The sequence below is a fragment of the Lissotriton vulgaris genome, chromosome 3_1 (genome assembly GCF_964263255.1).
Source record: "Lissotriton vulgaris chromosome 3_1, aLisVul1.2, whole genome shotgun sequence".
In the NCBI taxonomy this organism is placed as follows: domain Eukaryota; kingdom Metazoa; phylum Chordata; class Amphibia; order Caudata; family Salamandridae; genus Lissotriton; species Lissotriton vulgaris.
The window spans coordinates 1,868,323,977-1,868,343,169 of NC_141689.1; positions in this window are offsets into that span (position 1 = coordinate 1,868,323,977).

The following is a 19,193-nucleotide window of genomic DNA, read 5'->3' on the forward strand; positions in this document are numbered from 1 at the left end:
GGAGACACTAGTGGCACTGTGAGCTAACATATATGCAAATAGGATAACATACTCGGTGGGGGTCCTCAGAGTTAGTCTGCCACCAATCCTACAGTTTATTTTATCCAAACGCGCTGGTCCTGCATGGGTACTATAGGAACTACATGATATTGTGGCTGAAGTTGAAGCTCCCGCTGGCGGCGGTGACATACTCAATGGTGTGTCCTTCTATGTGGCCTGTTGAGGTGAGTTGCTGCTGGGAATCTTCCCCAGAAGGCAGTGTCCTGGTCACTGGGGTTGTCCAGGTAGAACTTGAGAACACCTAGTAGGATGTTGTTGTCGGATGGGAGACAACAATGGTATTTGAGAATGGGTGGCCAAGGTCTGGGAGGCCTGCACATGAAGGTGCTGCAGTGAATGTGCTTGCGCTTTGTCCGGATCTGGGAGTTGATGTGGTCCATGGTCACCCTTGGGGCATTAGAAAGCGTGGCCAGTCAGAGTGTGCTCCTGTAGTTGATGGCAATGCCTCCTTGTTCACGGTCGAGGGTACTCCTTGAGGGTGATACTTCATCCGTCAGTGATGGCGATGGCGACGTCCGTTCCAGAGCAGAGGTTGGTCCTGGCAGGCGAGATGGCTTCCAGATTGATGGCGAGGAGGGTGCTGGCGTCGTAGCAGTGAAGTGTCCAAGAGGAAGGCGCCTTAGTGCTGAGCGTGGTCATGGGGCAGACGGACGCAAACGGGCTAGCCTATAGGTTGCCTTTCGCATGGGAGAAGCCCAGTGCAATGCAGGCAGTACATCATTAAATACGCAATTTCGACAACGCTGATGCCTTTTCATCGCATTTGAGTACAACGCATTGTGAGGTCAGTAATGGGGTAATTTTAAGTTTTTCCATGTAGGTATGGGTTTCAGATGTCGGATCTGAAAAATGGGGTGTGTTTTGGGGTAAAATTTGAAAATGGGGTGTGTTGTGGGGTAAAATTTGAAATTCGGGGGGTGTTTTCGGGTAAAATATGAAAATTGGGGTGTGTCTTGGGGTAAATCATGAACATTGGAGTGTGTTTTGGGGTAAAATATGAAAATGGGGGTGTGTCTTGGGGCAAATCATGAACATTGGAGTCTGTTTTGGGGTAAAATATGAAAATTGGGGTGTATCTTGGGGTAATCATTAACATTGGAGTGCGTTTTTGGGTAAAATATGAAAATTGGGGTGTGTCTTGGGGTAAATCATGAACATTGGAGTGTATTTTGGGGTAATATATGAAAATTGGGGTGTGTCTTGGGGTAAATCATGAACATTTGGGTGTGTTTTGGGATAAAATATGATTATTTGGTGTGTTTTCGGGGTTCAAAAAGGAATTTCAGGGTTCACAGTTGGGTTTGGGGTGCAAAGGTTAGTTTAGGGTTGCACAAATTGATGTGGGAATGGTGATATTGATGTCTCCGCTATGCAACACCTACTCTACTGTTGCAATGTGCCTAGTATTACTATGCATGGGAATGGAATGCAATGTTATGGCATGCGTAGCAACCATGTATGTACCTTTGGCACAAGGTGGTACACCCACTGTTCATGGGCGCACAGCGGCTGCCATTGAGAAGTGCTGGGGGGTTGGACAGCTGTGAGGTGGTAAACGCTGGAAAGAACACTGGATGGGTCGTGGACTCAGGGATGTGTGTGTGAGCAGGTGTTGTAAAAATATTAATGAGGGAAGTCTTACCTCGAAGCTGGGTCCCATGCTCTCCTGCCTCTGCTTCCAAGAACAGGAAGTAGGTAGCCAGGCTCCCTCCCCTGAGCCAATCATAATGCTGTGATGCGGCGGTGGAATTGGTATTTGGCAGTGGGACAAGGAATGCAGCCAGGGGCTGGAGAGGTGGGCATGTTCTCCATGCAGGCTGTAATGCACCCTGCATCACGAACAGGGAAGTGAGCATGACTGCACTGGGCGACCTGAGTGGGTCCACCAATCATTCATTGTGCACTTGAGTGGGCATGCCAATTCTCCTATGCCTTGCCCCGTGCTTGGAGCAGGCATCCCCACCCTCCCAACCGCAAGGGAAACATAGCACAGTTACATCAGTAAGTTATTATCATGTGATGATTGTTCCTATGCTGCACTGCTTGGAAGCAGTGGGGCAACGCTCTTCCACCCTAGCAGATGAGCCGCCACTGGGGGTGCGTCATCTACGTGTGCTAGGCCTGGGGGAGTTTTTGACCCCTAACACAGGATTTCCTATTGCCATCACGCTGATGTGAGCAGCAGTTTTCACTGCCATTCCTTGGTCCTATCGCCATGTAGAGACGGTTTGGTAATACATCGCTAATATGGCAATAGTTTTCAGGGTTAGCCGGTGATAAAATACTGCAGCTTACTGGCGTTTGAAGTAGTTATCGTTGGTCCTTAAGAATATCCCCCAGGGTCTTTTATACAGGAGATGCAGACAGTGTCTTTTGCAAAACTATATAATCTCCCAATATGTCTTTTGTAATGTGGCTCTCACAAGGGCTCCAATGACTGTTTTTGTGATGTCAGACACAGAGGAAAATGTCTGCTCTCCCTTGAAGGCACCATCTATGTATATGCATCTGGTCACAATGATTGACAGAGGAAATCCTACTAAATATAGACGGGGCAGGGTATTACCAAATGTTTGCAGATTGTTTTTTGTACACTGATGAATGTTCGCAATTTAACCCTACTATTAAAAAAAAGGCACTTAGGGCATCATGTAGAAAGCTCCAGCAAGTCACAAATCAACCGCATTCAGGTTTGCAAACGCCAAATACTTCTTCCGTATGTGCAAAACACTAAAAAGTAGTATTTTATTTATTTTTCAAAAGAAACCAAATATTTAAGAAATCATAAAACAAAGACCACTTTTTAAGATTTCTTAAATACCCTTCACGGTATGCAACATGTTATTTGTATTTACAAGGCATTCACAATCTGCGAATGTGTGCAAAAGAAGTGAAGCAGAATGAGCAAATTAACATCACTTGGAGCTGACGGTAACCAGTTGGCAAATATTATCGATCTTGATACATTCTGATTGGTGAGTTAGACCTTTTCTCTGGTTTACACATGCTTTTCAGCCCCCCTTTAGAAACTGCCGGAGCCTGGGTTAAACATTTCAATAGGAAAGCAGTGGTACTATTAGCTGTTTAATATATTCAATTTTTACTTTTTCTTCACCCACAATTTGAACAGCAAATCTATTTTCTGATTTGGAAAGGGTTAACCAGTGTTAATATCCACAATCCATTCGTAAAACACCACAGACATATTTGTGAGCCGCTTGCGCTGCTGTAGCATCACTTTTTGTGATGCTCTGGCGGGTAAGCCACAAAATCATATTTAATTTATGAGGCCAAGCAAAGCCACTTTGCGTGGCTTTGAATGGGCTCATATATGTGGAGTATGGCAAGACAGAGCAAATTGCTGTGCTGCCTTAATCTGCGGTAGAAAGGCATTCAATGGGTGTTGGGCTGGGTGTTCCCATGCAACACCCATGGAACTGGATGTTTCCCAGATTTACAAGACCATGTAAACCTTTGAATGTGCACAAACCATATGCCTTTCCAGGGGAGGTGCAACACGTAGAAATAACTTTATTTCTCCTCGGTTTTTCCTCTTTTTATGTGTGCTAAAGAATGCAACACTCATTGAAAGAGGAAAAACCTGACAGGGTTGTTTTGGTGCAGGAAGGTACCCCTTCCTGCACAAAAGCAATTCTGCTGGCAACACAGGCACCCTTGTAAAATGGCTCTAGTGTGCCTGCGTTGGTGCTAGGCTGCCAAAACTGCATCAGCACAGGGCGAAAGGACAGAAAAGCACCGTAGTAGTCACATGTTATGCATTCCTGCCCATTCGCTTTGATGTAGAGCAGTGCAGCAAGGTGACTTGCTCCACTGCCCTACGCCAAATCCCCATAAATCTGCCTGACACTTCAATGGCTTTAGAAGACCTACTACATAGCTCCCAAATTGGGCTGAAAACTGACAATTATTCCTTTGCAAAAGTGAACCTGTTGAAGTAGAATTCTGCAGCTCCTTGGTCTTTGTGTTGGTCTTCCAAAGATCACGCTTCCTAACAGTGAAATTGGGTACTAAAGCCAAGGAACAGACTTGAAAGAAAAGATACTTGAAATGCACGTAAGATATTCCACCACTTATCACCGTGCTTAGCGGGTGGCTGTCTGGTTCTGACGACATCAGAAAGAAATACCTTACTATGGACCACTGCCCTCCTTTGATCATAATGTTTTTTGTTTTTTCTTTTGCTTCTTGTAGGACATTGGGCTATTAGTTGGGAGGGGTGGAAGCCCCACTCAAATAAAAAACACAATCTTTGTTGGGGTAACAACAAATGTCACTAAATAAATCTGTGCTTAACTCTCTGGTGGTTTGGCACAAAGCAATCAGGTTTAACTTAGAATCAATGTGCAAAGTATTTATGCAGCACTCAAACACTAATAAAGTGAAAATACAATGCAAGAAAAATCCCCCTGGAGATATGAGACTTTGAGGTTTTAATTGATAATAGCACTAAAAAGCACAAAGCCCCACTCACAGTTATCTGGTTGCACTGGACTGGTGGAAAATCACAATTTCAGGCGGATTACAATGGAGCATCGTTTGATTACAGGGACCAGGTTTGCCTACTGAAGAGTTACCTCCTCAAGTCTGTGCGAAGAGTGGTGCTCATGTAGATCGCCGACGTTAGGAGCAGGCCAATGTTTGGACGGTGGTCGCTGCTGTAGTGTGATGAGCCAGTCTTCGCTAGTTGTTTGTGGAGGCGATCGACGTTGGCTGTAGCTGTCGGCATGAAGAGCAGGTCTCACTGGAGCTTTGTCTTGGTGGTCATCATGGACAGTCATTGTCGGTGTGAAGAGCAGGTCCTTCTGAAGCTTCATATTGATGGTCATCACAGGTGGTCGAAAAGGTGACCTTTGTGGTCACAAGGAGCCTTAAACCTCGGTATCTTCCCCTTTTTTCAGGAGGAGTACACCCTGATGCCAGTTAAGGGTCTAGGACCTGGATCACACCCCTTAGAGATCAGGGCTCACTCCAGCAGAGGCCATCATCCCCTTTGGTATCGCTTTGTTCTCCCTGAGTTGGCAGGGTATGCCCAGACATGGGTCCCTTGCTCACTCTACCACTGGATTCAAGATAGCTTGGCTGATGAGGATTATGAATCCGAAACCGGTCCCAGGAAGCTTGTTTCCAGCCCAGGGAAGACATGGCTTGGCAGTTCGGGCTGGACTGTTCCCATGAGGCACAGGGTCAGACTGATTTGTCTATTGCCATGTCTGAACTGGGGTGGTGGAGTGAGCTAAAGAATTATGCTGGATTAAACCCAGATCAGTTGACTGGGGGTGAGTGTTTGATTTGCTCATGCACTCCATCCATCATCCCCTTTGGTGTCGCTTTGTTCACCCTGAGTTGGAAGGGTATGCTCAGACATGGGTCCCTTCCTCACTCTACCACTGGATTCAAGATAGCCTGGCTGATGAAGATTATGAATTCGAAACCGGTTCCCAAGATGCTTGTTTCCGGTCCAGGGAAGACATGGCTTGGCAGTTCGGGCTGGACTGTTCCCATGAGGCACAGGGTCAGACTGATTTGCATATGGCCATATCCGAACTGGGGTGGTGGAGTGAGCTAAAGAATGATGATGGATTAAACCCAGATCAGTTGACTGGGGGTGAGTGTTTGATTTGCTCAAGCACTCCGTCCATCATCCCCTTTGGTATAGCAACAGGGCTCAGGCAGGTCCAGTTGGTGCTGGTTAGCTGGGAAGTTGCATGGTGGCCTCTGGAAGCTTGTCATATCCCTGGAGCACAAACAGTTTGTCAGCCAACTGACCCTTGAGTCACTTAAGGGAGCCTGGGTTCAAGGCAAGCAGGTTCAATTTTCATCAGACATCAGGACAGTACTTTACTCTGAATCTTCCACAGGTCCAAGAGTGTTCTGATGAGAGGTTCTGAAGGAGACACAATTAAATCAGATGCCATCTTTGTGTGGGGGAATTTCCTGGCCTACCCCCCAAAAGTGTTCTGATAAGTTCTTCTCCTTAACCTGGGTTTGGTCCTAAACTGTCTAGGGTGACAAAGACAAGGGCAAGCTCCTTTGTGTGTGTTACAGGCAGGGTCCTTTGAAGTGTAATCAGGGCAGGGCACATTTCCTCCCCATGCATCCTATAAGGAGGTCCCCCTCTTCTCATTCCTGGGCCTACTTTGTCTATATGTTAAGATGTTATACACAAAACACCATAGGAGAGACATTCACAGTCAAGAGACCCTGGTCACAGGCAAAAAGGCACATTTAGTCTAGGCCAGTAAAAGAGCAAAAGTGCTTGCAAGCTCTTGAAGAGAGCGTGGTGAGCTAATTTTAAACTCGAGGATAAAATAAGATACAAACAGGCCCTAAAAGTCCACTACAACAAAATTTGTGAGGAAAAGAAAACAAATTCTCTTCTAAAATTGAGTCAGCGGGAAATAAAAGTAAAGAAATATTTAAAATTGTAAATAAATTCTCATCTCGTAGTACAATGGTTCCAACATTCACCCCCATCAGAGAGTGGATAAACTATCTTGCATGTTTTTCCACAACAAAATTAAAACTATGCAAAACTCCTTTGGGACCTTACACCCTGTGAAGGAAGTAATGACAGGTTTACCACTTAGTGACAATACTTTGATTGGCTCTTTTCTTAACCAGTTTCCCCCTATTTCCTTGGAAAAATCTCTGGAAATAATGAAATCCCTTAAGTTAGGCTCACCATCCGACCCATGTCCAGCCAAAGTTTTGTCTCTGATAGCTGAGACTATAAATCCAGCCGTTAATCAGATTCTGAACAAATCACTGCAAAAGGGGCAGGTGCCAGCCACCTGGAAAATTGCTAAAATTCTCCCTCTTCTGAAGAAGCCGTCGGCCGACCCGTTGGTGGTCTCCAACTATAGACCGATATCGCTCCTTCCCTTTTTTTTCAAAGTTTTGGTAAAATATGTGAATCAAGTTACCATCGAATTTGTGGAAACCAACCATATACTCCATCAAAGCAAGTCAGGTTTTCGAGCAAATTTTTGCGCGGAAACAGCCCTATTGCAAGTCTCTGAAGCGATTAAAGAGACATTAGATAAAGAGGGAAAAGCGATGCTGATACTGCTGGATCTCTCCACAGCCTTTGATACCGTGCCACATGACCGGCTACTGCAGAGGCTCCAGGAGTGTGGCGTTGGTGACATGGTATTCAAGTGGTTCTCTTCTTTTTTGAGCAACCGTCAGCAAACTATTTGGTCCCCTCATTTCGCCTCCCCTCTCCCTCCCATGAAGGTAGGGGTCACCCAGGGATCCATCTTCAGCCTGACAGCCGATGATACACAACTGCTGTTCACCTGTGACAAGGATGCCATCTTTAGAGGTAGCAAGATTAACATTTGCCTGTCAGAGGTGTTCTCCTGTTTAAGGCTGAATCAACTGAAATGCAATCCGGAGAAATCCGAGATCCTTTTCTTCAGGCCTGCACCTTGTAAAGCCTGGTGCCAGTGGTGGCCTCAGGATATGTACCCACCTACTGCCCCAGTAAGCACTGTGAAGAACCTAGGTGTCACGTTAGATGCTGACCTGTCCATGCAGGCCAAGATCCAAACAGTAGCCGGTACCTGCTTTTGCCTGTTAAAAATGTTGAAAAATGTCCTTTCTATGCTTCGAGTTAAGTACAGGAAGACTGTGGTCCAAGCATTGATTGTATCAAAGCCGGACTATGTCAATGTCCGGTATTTAGGCCTACCAGACTATCTGCTGAACCGCCTGCAGGTAGTGAAGAACGCAGCGGGCAGAGCAATAGTTATGGTAGGTCCCAGGGAGTGCATGTCTATCCATCTGAAGTCTTTGCATTGGCTGCCGGTCCGGAAGCGGATTCAGTTCAAAGCTTTAGTTTTAGCACAGAGGGCCCTACATGATACGGTTGCCATCTACATTAGGAAAAGGATCCAGCACTATGGGCCCGATTCACAGAATTAACTTACTACTTTTGGCATTCACAGAATGCACTTACTACTTTTGGTATTCACAGAATGAATTTACTCATTTTGGTATTCACAGAAGTTAGGACTACTAACTTTAGGACTCCTAAATGCCTTCTGTGAATACCGAAAGTCTTAAAATTAGGATTTTTCTCAATTTAGTAGTAGTAAAGTTAGGACTCCTAACTTTAGGACTCCTAAATGCCTTCTGTGAATACCGAAAGTCCTAAAATGACGACTTTTCTAAATTCAGTAGTAGTAAAGTTAGGACTACTAACTTTAGGATGCCTAAATGCCTTCAGTGAATACCGAAAGTCTTAAAATTACGATTTTTCTCAATTTAGTAGTAGTAAAGTTAGGACTACTAACTTTAGGATCCCGAAATGCCTTCTGTGAATACCGAAAGTCTTAAAATTATGATTTTTCTCAATTTAGTAGTAGTAAAGTTAGGAGTCCTAACTTTACTACTACTAAATTGAGAAAAATCCTAATTTTAAGACTTTCGGTATTCACAGAAGGCATTTAGGAGTCCTAAAGTTAGGCGTCCTAACTTTACTACTACTAAATTGAGTAAAATCCTACTTTTAAGACTTTCGGTATTCACAGAAGGCATTTAGGAGTCCTAAAGTTAGTAGTCCTAACTTCTGTGAATACCGAAATGAGAAAGTTCATTCTGTGAATACCAAAAGTAGTAAGTGCATTCTGTGAATGCCAAAGGTAGTAAGTTCATTCTGTGAATCGGGCCCATTGTCCCGCAGAGGGCACTGAGATCTTCTTCAAAGCTTCTGGTTACTACCCCAAAGTTTTCCTGCTCTCGTTTGGGTGGTCGCTCCTTTCAAGTCCTGACCTCCAGGCTATGGAATGGAATTCCATTTGCCCTTAGGCAGGTGCAAGATCTTTTGACTTTTAGGAAACAGTTGAAAACCCAGCGTTTTCTGCAACAGCATGGTCGGCCTCCCTCTATCCTGGCAGGAGTACTGACGCCTGTCTCGTGGTTATGTAGCGCCGGGACACTCTGTGGAGTACCTGTGCGCTTTATAAGTCCCTACTTACATTACATTACATTACAGAGACTGGCTCAATTATTATTTCTGCTTGCCAATTGTCCAGGACCAATTTCACTTCCTTGTAAGCAGAGAGAAGAACATTCTATATTTTTTGCCTGATTAGTTTTGCTCCATCTTTTAGTTTTTATGTAATGGCGTAATCCCTTCAGTCAATCTAGATCATGTCCGAAGACACTGCAATACTTGTGTAAGACAACATGAAGATTACTTCCAACAACACTGACTTTATGGTGCCTTCCATGGCTTTGTTAAAAAGATGTAGATTCTGCTGCTCTGTCCATTGCTCAAATATTTATTTCTTGGTTGACAATATAAACTTTTTTAGAACTGTTCTTCCTTCAAAACATACATTTACTCCAAAGACTAGTTGTATGTCCCTCTGTAGGCACCAGGTGCTAGGTGGCTTTGGTATAGTTTTTCCTTTTTCGGTATTTTGTTCTACCTTTCTTTAGAAATTATGGTAATCATTGTCCCAGTACTTACAAGTATCTCCACCCTAGACTGAATGACTAGTACCTCACATCTGGGTTTATTTTTCTCATTGTATTTGTCAAGGAGAGCCACCAGTAGAATGAGATCTTCCATGTGGTCTTCAACGCCCATAACATTCTCATCCTCCTCTTGAACCATGTAGACCTTCTTAAGACTGTTACTCCCTTTGCTCACTTTATTGAAATTATCCTTTTTTGCCACATTTGTGATAGTGTCTTGTCAGTTTTTGTATGATGCTGAATAGTTGCTCCATCAACAACGATAGCACTCACTCTTGTTGGGATCATCAGGCTTTGACCTTTTCTAATTAATTTTTTGTCCTTGTGTTGTCATTTTGGGTTATCATTAGGTTAACCTATTTGGACTGTGCTTAAGGTTTCGTTAACATTTGAATCCCTGTTGCTGAGTCCTCAATATTTTTGATGGCTCTTATGACCTTACCCAAGTCTAGATTTTTGTGGCATGGTAGGCTCGCTTGTGCTTTAGTACAAGTAGTGTGCATTACTACCTGGTCCCATATCAGTATCTCTGAATGCACACAGGGATGCCACCATGCGTAAAGTTAAATTATGGGCGGTTCCTTGGTCTGGAAATACATCTCACAATACACATAGAAATTAAATAGGTTCTATGCCACAAACTAGCAAAGAAGAGTTTCTAAAGATTTATTCAATCACATAATAGAACGGAACGTAGTTAAAGTGGGAACCATGAAACAACATACATGGGAAAGTTACAAGGGAAAACCATAAAAATCATCACTTTGCAGGATTCCTCTCAAACAACTGGACGCTATGCCCTCCTCCTAATCCATCAACCATTAAGCTTTCCTCAGAACAATATATGTCCACTCACGGCATTACCAGGTTCGTGAATTGTCTCCTACCGCTAGGTCAGTCTGCCACTTTTTGACCATTCCAGGACTTCATCCCTCCGTTTCTTTTACCCCCTAGATTGTTATTCACTTCTGTCAACTCTATTGCATATAGTTCACTTCATACGAGGATACTACTTGCTCACCCCATCGGACCTAAGACTAGGTCAGTTTTCAACAGGTCTGTTCCCCCTGTAGTCCAGGCTGGGAACTCTCACACGTTGCATGGCTTTTTGACACCTCCTTTTTGTGTATACTGAGATGAACAACACTTAGCCACGTTTGTGCATGGTTTGTGATGGATTCCTTCTCTGTATCTGTCTTTGATTTTCATGATTACCCTTACCTTCCCTACATTTTCCCTACCTTCTTTTCCCTCTTCTTTTTTTTACAGATAATTGATACTCTCAGGCATAATCTAAGTCCCAATGATGATCCCTGTAGTGGTTACTGGGATCGAAACGTCGTCAACACACAGTACCATGACTATTGCATATTACTGATTCATAAGTACAATAGCATTGGTACCAAAACATTGTGACATGTTCTTTGTAACATTGTTAATTGTCATTCCCCACTTAAAGTCTGAGGGGCATATTATCAAGGACAGGCGATACATTATCGCCGCTTTTATCGGCAGGAAACTGCTGATAAAGCGGCGATAATGGCCTTGATAATATGCTCTATGAATTCCAATCGAAGCCCATGTTAGATGTGTTCACATTTAACAAGGGCTTCGATTGGAATTCATAGAGCATATTATCAAGGCCATTATCGCTGCTTTATCGGCGGTTTCCTGCCGATAAAAACGGCGATAAAGTATCGCCTGTCCTTGATAATATGCCCCTGAGTTTTTTATAGTTTTCCCTTGTAACTTTCCAGAGTATTTTGTTTCATGTTTCCCACTTTAATTACATTCCGTTCTATTATGTGCTTGAATAAATCTTTAGAAACCTTTCTTTGCTAGTTTGTGGCATATAACTTATTTAATTTCTATGTGTATTGTAGGATGTATTTCCAAACAAAGGGACAGCTTGTTCCTTGAGAAATAATCCTTACCCATGGTTCCTTGTATATCTTTGGGTTCCCTTGTCCTTGAAAAGGTGAGTCCAGAGGCACTGCATTACAGCCATGGAAGCTGGAAAGAAAATATCTATATAATTTGGATCCAAGAACATGATTATTAAATAAACCCTTTTGGTACAGGAAACATGGTATAGTTTGGTGCATTCATGGAGATGGCTAAGTTATGGAGCAGGTTCCAAGAACTAGGTGCATCTCTGTAAATCTGTGGTGCTCCCACTCCACCAACTTAAAGTTCCTCTACCACATTTACAGGGAGGGGAACTGCAGTATTTTTTTCTGATCTCATGCCCCATCCACTACAGGACCATCAAGTCACAGTGATTGTAACCCACTTCACTTAGTGAAGGCCAACGGCATTAATTTTCCGTTAACATGTCCAGAATGTGAGACATGCCGGCCCAAGTAGAGAAAGTGCTTAATGTTTCCCACATACAGGACAAAAATCTCCCTGTCTATAGAGGGCATTGTTATCTTGTTTTGCAAGAACAAATCCCACTTGGCATGTTTGTTTGTGTAGGAAAAAACACTAGCCAAGTTGCCACCTCAAATATGGATCACGCTTGTAGGAAATTGGGTTACTGGTTGAGGGTGATGAAGCCCTACTCAAGTAGTAAAGAAATGTCTTATCAGGTTGAAGTCACAAGTAAACCCTAAATTAAACTGTGATAAATCCTCTGGTACCTTGTCCCAGAGCAGTCATACTCCAAAGCAACGTGTAAAGCATTTGTACTGCACTTCTGACAGTAACAAAGTGAACATACACCACAAAATGAAACTCACACCAGAGTAGAAAAAGTACATTTTGAAACATAAAACAAGACTAAAATACCAGAAATCCAGTTAGTAGGATCAGAGATATGCAATTCAAGATTTAGGTGAAAATAGAGCCAAAAAACACAAAGCGCCAACTGTCGATGTCTGGTCGAGCCAGAGAGGGACAAAGTCACAAGTTCAGGCTGACCGTGATGGAGCGTGGACCAGCTATAGGGACCCAGTTAGGTCTGCTGAACAAGAGTACCTTAAACCTGGTTGTAGAGCATTGTGAAGTCCTAGGTCGAGATTGTATCACACTGCTGAGGCAATGCATCAGTTCTGGAGAGTGGCAAGGCGAGGTTCTGCATTGCCATTGAGGAGACCATCTATGAGGGACGCTTGCAAAGCGAAATTCTGTAATGAAGATGGGTTGAGAACACCGGCTGGTTCCAAAGTGAATGATGAGCATGAGGTGTGAAGCCCTGCGTCGTCATCATGGCTGCGGATGCCGAGAGGTTTGCGATGTGAGGCCCTGTGTCAGGGGTGCGTCATGCAGCTGAGGTGATGTGTCAGTTCCCAAGAGTTGTGCGGCAACATCCTGCATCATCGTCAAGGAGGATGTCGATGAGGAAAGCTTGTGATGCAAAGTCCTGCAATGAGGACGGGTTGTGCAATGGCTGGTTCTGGAGTGACTGCAGGGCTTGCGTCGCAAAGTCTTTTGTCATTGTTGAAACTGAAGTCAACAAGGTTACCGATGCAACAGCCTGTGTTGGGGATGTATTGTGCAGTGGTGGTTCTGATGCAGTTGTCAACTTGATTTGCAGTCCTTGCACTGGAAGAATCCTCGCAGCATAGACGATGCAGCTGTTCTGTTTGGGCTTGAGTCGAGCGGTGGTGCTCCATTCTGCTGGATCCACAGATGTGCTGGCAGAGCACCTTTAGGCAAACTTCCAATCATCCTGGAGTGGCGGTTACCAAGCAGCTCCTTGGTACCTCGAAGAAGCCAGATGCTCAGCTTTGATTCTGCTCAATCTTAGCGGCTCATTTGATATGGTGCCTCAGAAAATATAACTCCAGCGACTTCAGCAAAATTTCCTTGTCATTTCCCCCCTATAGTCCTACACTTTACACCACGGCATTCCCCAGGGCTCTTTTCTGAGCTTCTCCTTGTTCAACGTTTATATTCAACAGGCGACACAGGTCATCAAATCCCTGAGCTCACGTTGAGATTATACGCTGACAACACCCAGCTGGTGCTCTCCTTCACGGACAGTCCAACAATAGACTTGACCAACTTCTAAAAAAGGGACTGCTTCATGTTGCAGAGTAGGAAAATGCCAATTGTCTCTACCTGAATGTGAACAAAAATGAAAGTATTTTACAAGGAAGAGAGGGGTGATCATTGGTGGCTCTCCTCTCTCAGGTCTGCCCCCATACGCAAGACCTCCATCAAAAACCTAGATGGACAGCACCTTGATTTTTGAGGTCTAAGCCAAATCTGTAGCTTGCTCATGTTTTGGGCTTTTGAGATGTCTCAAATCCATTCTATTTTAACCCAGCACCCATCAAATCATCATCCAGGGAGTAATCTTATCCTGGCTAGATTATTGTAATGGGAAACTAAAAGGTCAGTTATCAAAAGACTACAGCTGGCCCACAATGCTGTCGCCAGGCCGTTATTCTCCCTACCGAAATTCTACCCTGCCTCTGGTCTTCTTCGTAAACTACACTGGCTCCCTGTGGATAAGCGTATTCACTTTAATACCCTCTGTCTCGCCCACAAGATGCTGCACTCCAGGGGGGCTCCATCCTGATTAACCTTGTATCTTTTTATCATTCCTTGTATTCCTTGTGCTCAGCCGACCTCAATTTGGCCATTGTTCCTTGAGTTAGGAGAGTCAGAGCGGGAGGTTGCTAATTTCACACCAATGCACCTTCTTTCTGGAATTTGCTTCCTCTCTCCACCAGGAACATCCAGGATCCCTTGCACTTCAGAAAATCCCTGAAAACTTGGCTTTTCTCCACTTAGCGCTCCTCTTTCTTTTCCCTTCCGATAGGCTGGTAGGTGCATCTCGTTGATCGATTAGGTCCAGCCCTGGGAAGCCCCTTTGCTTGAGAAGCCATGCGCTATATACATTCTATAACTTAACATATGTCAGAGTCTTGCTGCATTTGACTGAGCTTCATGCTGATTCCCTATATTGATTGATCACCTCTATTTTGCGTTATGGTATGATCTAAAGCCTTTAATAAACATTCAAGGTTTCTAAATCTATGTTGTCTCGAGAAGGCTTATCCATTATGCTACTTTTATATCCGCAACTCTGATTCTGATAGGGGCATATTACCTCATCTATTCTTGAGGATACCATCACCCGTTTCTGCCAAGATGCTTTATGTTAATATCTTATCAGATTACCAGAGTTATTGTCAACAGTTTATCCGTCACATGTACAATTCAAAATACATGTATGTTCTTAGGTTTCTATTATACATTGTAGTGTTGATGAAACGTTCACTTGTAACCTGACTTATTTCAGGATAAAAAAAAAAACACAAACTAACCAATTATGACAGCAAAATCAGGAACTGTCAACATTTCAACCACTGTACCATTAGTTAATAGGTAGTAGCAGTACTAGTTTTCGTTTTTCGTTCTGAAGGTGTACTTTTCATCGGAGCTGGTAAACAGAAAGCTTCCTTTGCTCCCAACAGCAAACACAGAAGTCTGAGCAGGAATATTTCTAAGTAATGTGGATCTGAACTTCTGCTTTTACAAGTTTGGTATCACGGCTGTTTCGAGTGTCATTCCAAGTGAATTTCATCTAACAAAGCATCCTTACAGTTGCAGGAGCAATAAAACGGTATTTGTTTGGTAGGTACTATAATTTCAGATGATTGTTGAGTGCAACAGTTTCATCAGTATTGAAGTGTTAGTACTTGCATTTATAAGAATGATCTCGCTCTGAAAAAATCAACCCCTTTTCCAGTTTTGATATGCAACGCTACAGAACTTTAAGTAATAACCCTGCATGCGTGTGCTTAAATAGAAACCTGAGGTGTGTTAATCTGCATCTTCTCGAGCTACAGTATTGTGGTATTTTAAGCTATTAGTATTCCATAGGAATCCCCATGGAATTACTGACAGAATATCGACATCAAAAATATCGACGTAAAAATTATCAGAGGCGGAATATTGATGTCAAGAATATCGAAGTCCTATCCACATTATGGTAAGTACAAAAATATCGGAAAAAAATATTGTCAAAAATATAATTGTTAAAAATATTGGGGCATATTACCAACGCTAAGCGATATTTGTCGCTAACAATGCTTAGCAACGAATTTTTTAACGCTAAGCATCGTCAGAAATTATCGCAGATAAACCTTGCTATTATCAAGGTTTATTGCAAAAGCGATAAAAATCGGCGGCAATGCATGAATATCGCTGAAAAATCAGCGATATTCATGCATTACCGAGCTAATGCTCTTAGCCATGTTATCCACCTACCATTGGATAACATGGCTAAGAACAGCTCAGGGCAGGTGTTAGCTTTTGGAGATATTCGCGCTTGGCGCGAATATTTCCAAATCCTTGATAATAGGAGAAATGTCGCTTAAGAACATTTCTCCTATTATTTTTCTCTGGAACGCCCCCTTTGCATCTCATTAGAGATCCAAGGGGAAGCGTAGAGAAAAAGGGTGCTAACATGCGAATTTGCGTGTTAACACCCTATTGCTGATAGGGAGATCATTTTATCTCCTCTTTCTTGGCTTTTAAAGCCAAAAAAGCAGAGATAAATCCCTTGGTAATATGCCCCATTGATTTTTAAAAATGTTTAAAAATAATGAAAAATAAAATAAATAATACATATATTTAAAATAAACAGTTAAACTATGTTTAAGAAATACATATAATGTAAGAAAAAATTTAACATATACTTATAAATTAAAATGTTTATATACTTACTTAATATTATTTACAATGAATTATTATAATAACTTATAAATTGTTAAAAAATCATAAATTATAAATAAGTACATACACGTACAACAATAATATAAACAAAAAATTAAAAAACTATAATGATACACTACATTAACTAAATCAGTAAATATTGGATAATGTAGGGGCAAGAATTACTATTCCCACTCCTGAGTAGGGAAAGTGTTGAATAGCATAGAGGTTAAAAAGTATTTTTCCAACACCAGAGAGTGAAACAGTGGTGAAAGTGTTGGCTAGCGTAGGGCTAAAAATTACTATTCCAATTCTAGAGAGTGCAACAGTGTTGGATAGCGTAGGGGTAAACATTACAGGCCCAACTCCAGTGAGTGCAACAGTGGGGAAAGTGCTGGATAGCGTAGGGGTAAAAATTACTATTCCAACTCGAGAAGGTGCAACAGTAAGGAAAGTGTTGGATAGCGTAGGGGTTAAAATTACTATTCCAACTCCAGAGGGTGCAACAGTAGGGAAAGTGTTGGATAGCGTAGGGGTAAAAATTACTATTCCAACTCCAGAGAGTGCAACAGTGGGGAAAGTGTTGGAAAGCGGAGGGGTAAAATTTACTATTCCAACTCCAGAGGGTGCCACAGTAGGGAAAGTGTTGGATAGTGTGGGGGTTACAATTACTATTCCAACTCCAGAGGGTGCAACAGTAGGGAAAGTGCTGGATAGTGTAGAGGTAAAAATTACTATTCCAACTCCAGAGAGTGCAACAGTAGGGAAGTTGCTAGATAGCGTAGGGGTTAAAATTACTATTCCAACTCCGGGGAGTGCACCAGTCCTGAAAGTGTTGGATAGCGTAGGGGTTAAAATAACGTATTAATAATTTAAAAAACATGTTTTTAAATAAATAATAATTTAATTATTAAATAACAAAAAAAATTAACAATTCCAATAAATAATTACTTAAAAATAATTAGGAATTAATAATTAATTAACAATTAAATTGATGATAAATACAAATACATGATATTTATTAAAATTTAATTACCAAATAATAATGAAAAAAACGAATTAATTTTCAATATCAAACTGATGTTGCCTTCACATTGATGTGTGACGAGTGCTTCCTATTGCGGTGATTGTGTGCTGTGTCACCAGGGGGCACAGGTAAGACATCATAAATACTTCAGTACGGCCTCTTGGGTCATTAAAGTGCATCAAGTAGAACAAACAGTATACACATCTGTGATTAACAAACACTGACTATTAACAAAAATCTTCATGTATAATGGTGAACCCACAATTGAAAAGACATAAAGCGCACTCTACATAGGTACAGAAGGGATGTGGAAATGTATGTTATAACATAGAGCAATTAAAATACAACAAGCCATTTAAAAAGAATTGTTAAAAAACAACCAACCATTATAAAAATATAGAAGTAGTAAAATTTTATGCTAAAATTTTGTGCGTGCATCCGGCTATGGCTCATCGTCCTTGCTTGGTCTCCAGCCGATCCTGCACATTGTGTTGGACATATGGGGACTGGGGTGCCAGGGTGATGCTGATGTCCAGGACAGGTGTGGGGGGCTTGGATGTGGATGGCTGTGAGACTCCTCCGACTCTGGAGGGTGTTGATTGGGGTATGCCAACAGGTGCAGCACAGCCTGCAGCTTGGGGTGGGGTGGGTTGTTGGTTGTCCGCTGTCCTGGTGCCGTAGGCCTGTTGGGCGATGATGGTCAGGATGCGTAGGATGGTTGTACCTTTCAGCCTGTAGTGAACAGTACATTGTCAGATGTTGGGTCTGTGAGGCAGGCATTTTCTGGTGGGCCGCTGTCTTTGTCTGCGCTGCCTCTGTGGTGGTCCAGGAGGGGGTGCTCCGGGTGAGGTTTGGGGTCCTGGGGTGGTGGGTGTTATGGCCCTCTTGGGTGTCCGGGCTGCATGATGAGTGGCTCCAGAACAGGAAAAACATGGCCTGGCAGTTTGGGCTGGACTGTTCCCATGAGGCACAGGGTCAAGGCTGATTTGCATATGGCCATGTCTGAACTGGGGTGGTGTGGAGTGCAAAAAACGATGGATTTAGGCCCAGATCTCTGTACTGGGGTGAATGTATGACATTGTTCTGCATTCTGTCCATCAACTGTTGTTTTTGCATTTGTCACCCAGAGTGGGATGGGTATGCTCAGACGGGAGTCCCATGCTCTCCACACCACTGGAGTCAAGCTATCCTGGCTGAAGATGGTTGATAGCCAGAAACCGGTCCTAGGATGCTTGATTCCGGTCCAGGAAAGACATCGCTTTGCAGTTCGGGCTGAACTGTTCCCATGAGGAGCAGGGTCAAGGCTGATTTGCATATGGCCATGTCTGAACTGGGGTGGTGTGGAGTGCAAAAAAACGATGGATTTAGGCCCAGATCTCTGTACTGGGGTGAATGTATGACATTGTTATGCATTCTGTATATCAACTGTTGTTTTTGCGAGTGGCTCCATGGCATCTGTTGCCCTTCCAATGTCGCCCTGGGCTGGGCTCCCTTTTGTGGTGCAGGCTGCCATCCGACTTTACACCAGGTCAGAGCAGATGTTAATTTCCTGCTGCTAACTGGCCTCATTGCCTGTTTTGTGTTCTTATCGCCAATCTGGCTGGTCGTTGAGAATGTTGAGGTTTTGTGTTGTCGCAGCTTTTTGCACGGGAACGCCTACTCTGCATCTCATTAGCGACAGTTGCGGGGGTCTTCTGGGGCGATGTTTTTTGCGGTGCTATCACTGGTAAACTGGTCCTGTGGGCTGTTAACACAAGCTTGTCAATTGAAGGGTAAATTTATCACGACTTTGGCTGCGATAAAGTGACGTTAATTCGTCGACAGCTCCTTGTGAATAAGCCCCTCAATGGGTGAAAAGAAATCTATTCTTGCCCTCTAAAAACAGTTTGCTGACACACACACACGTGGCACGGTCATACACACATAT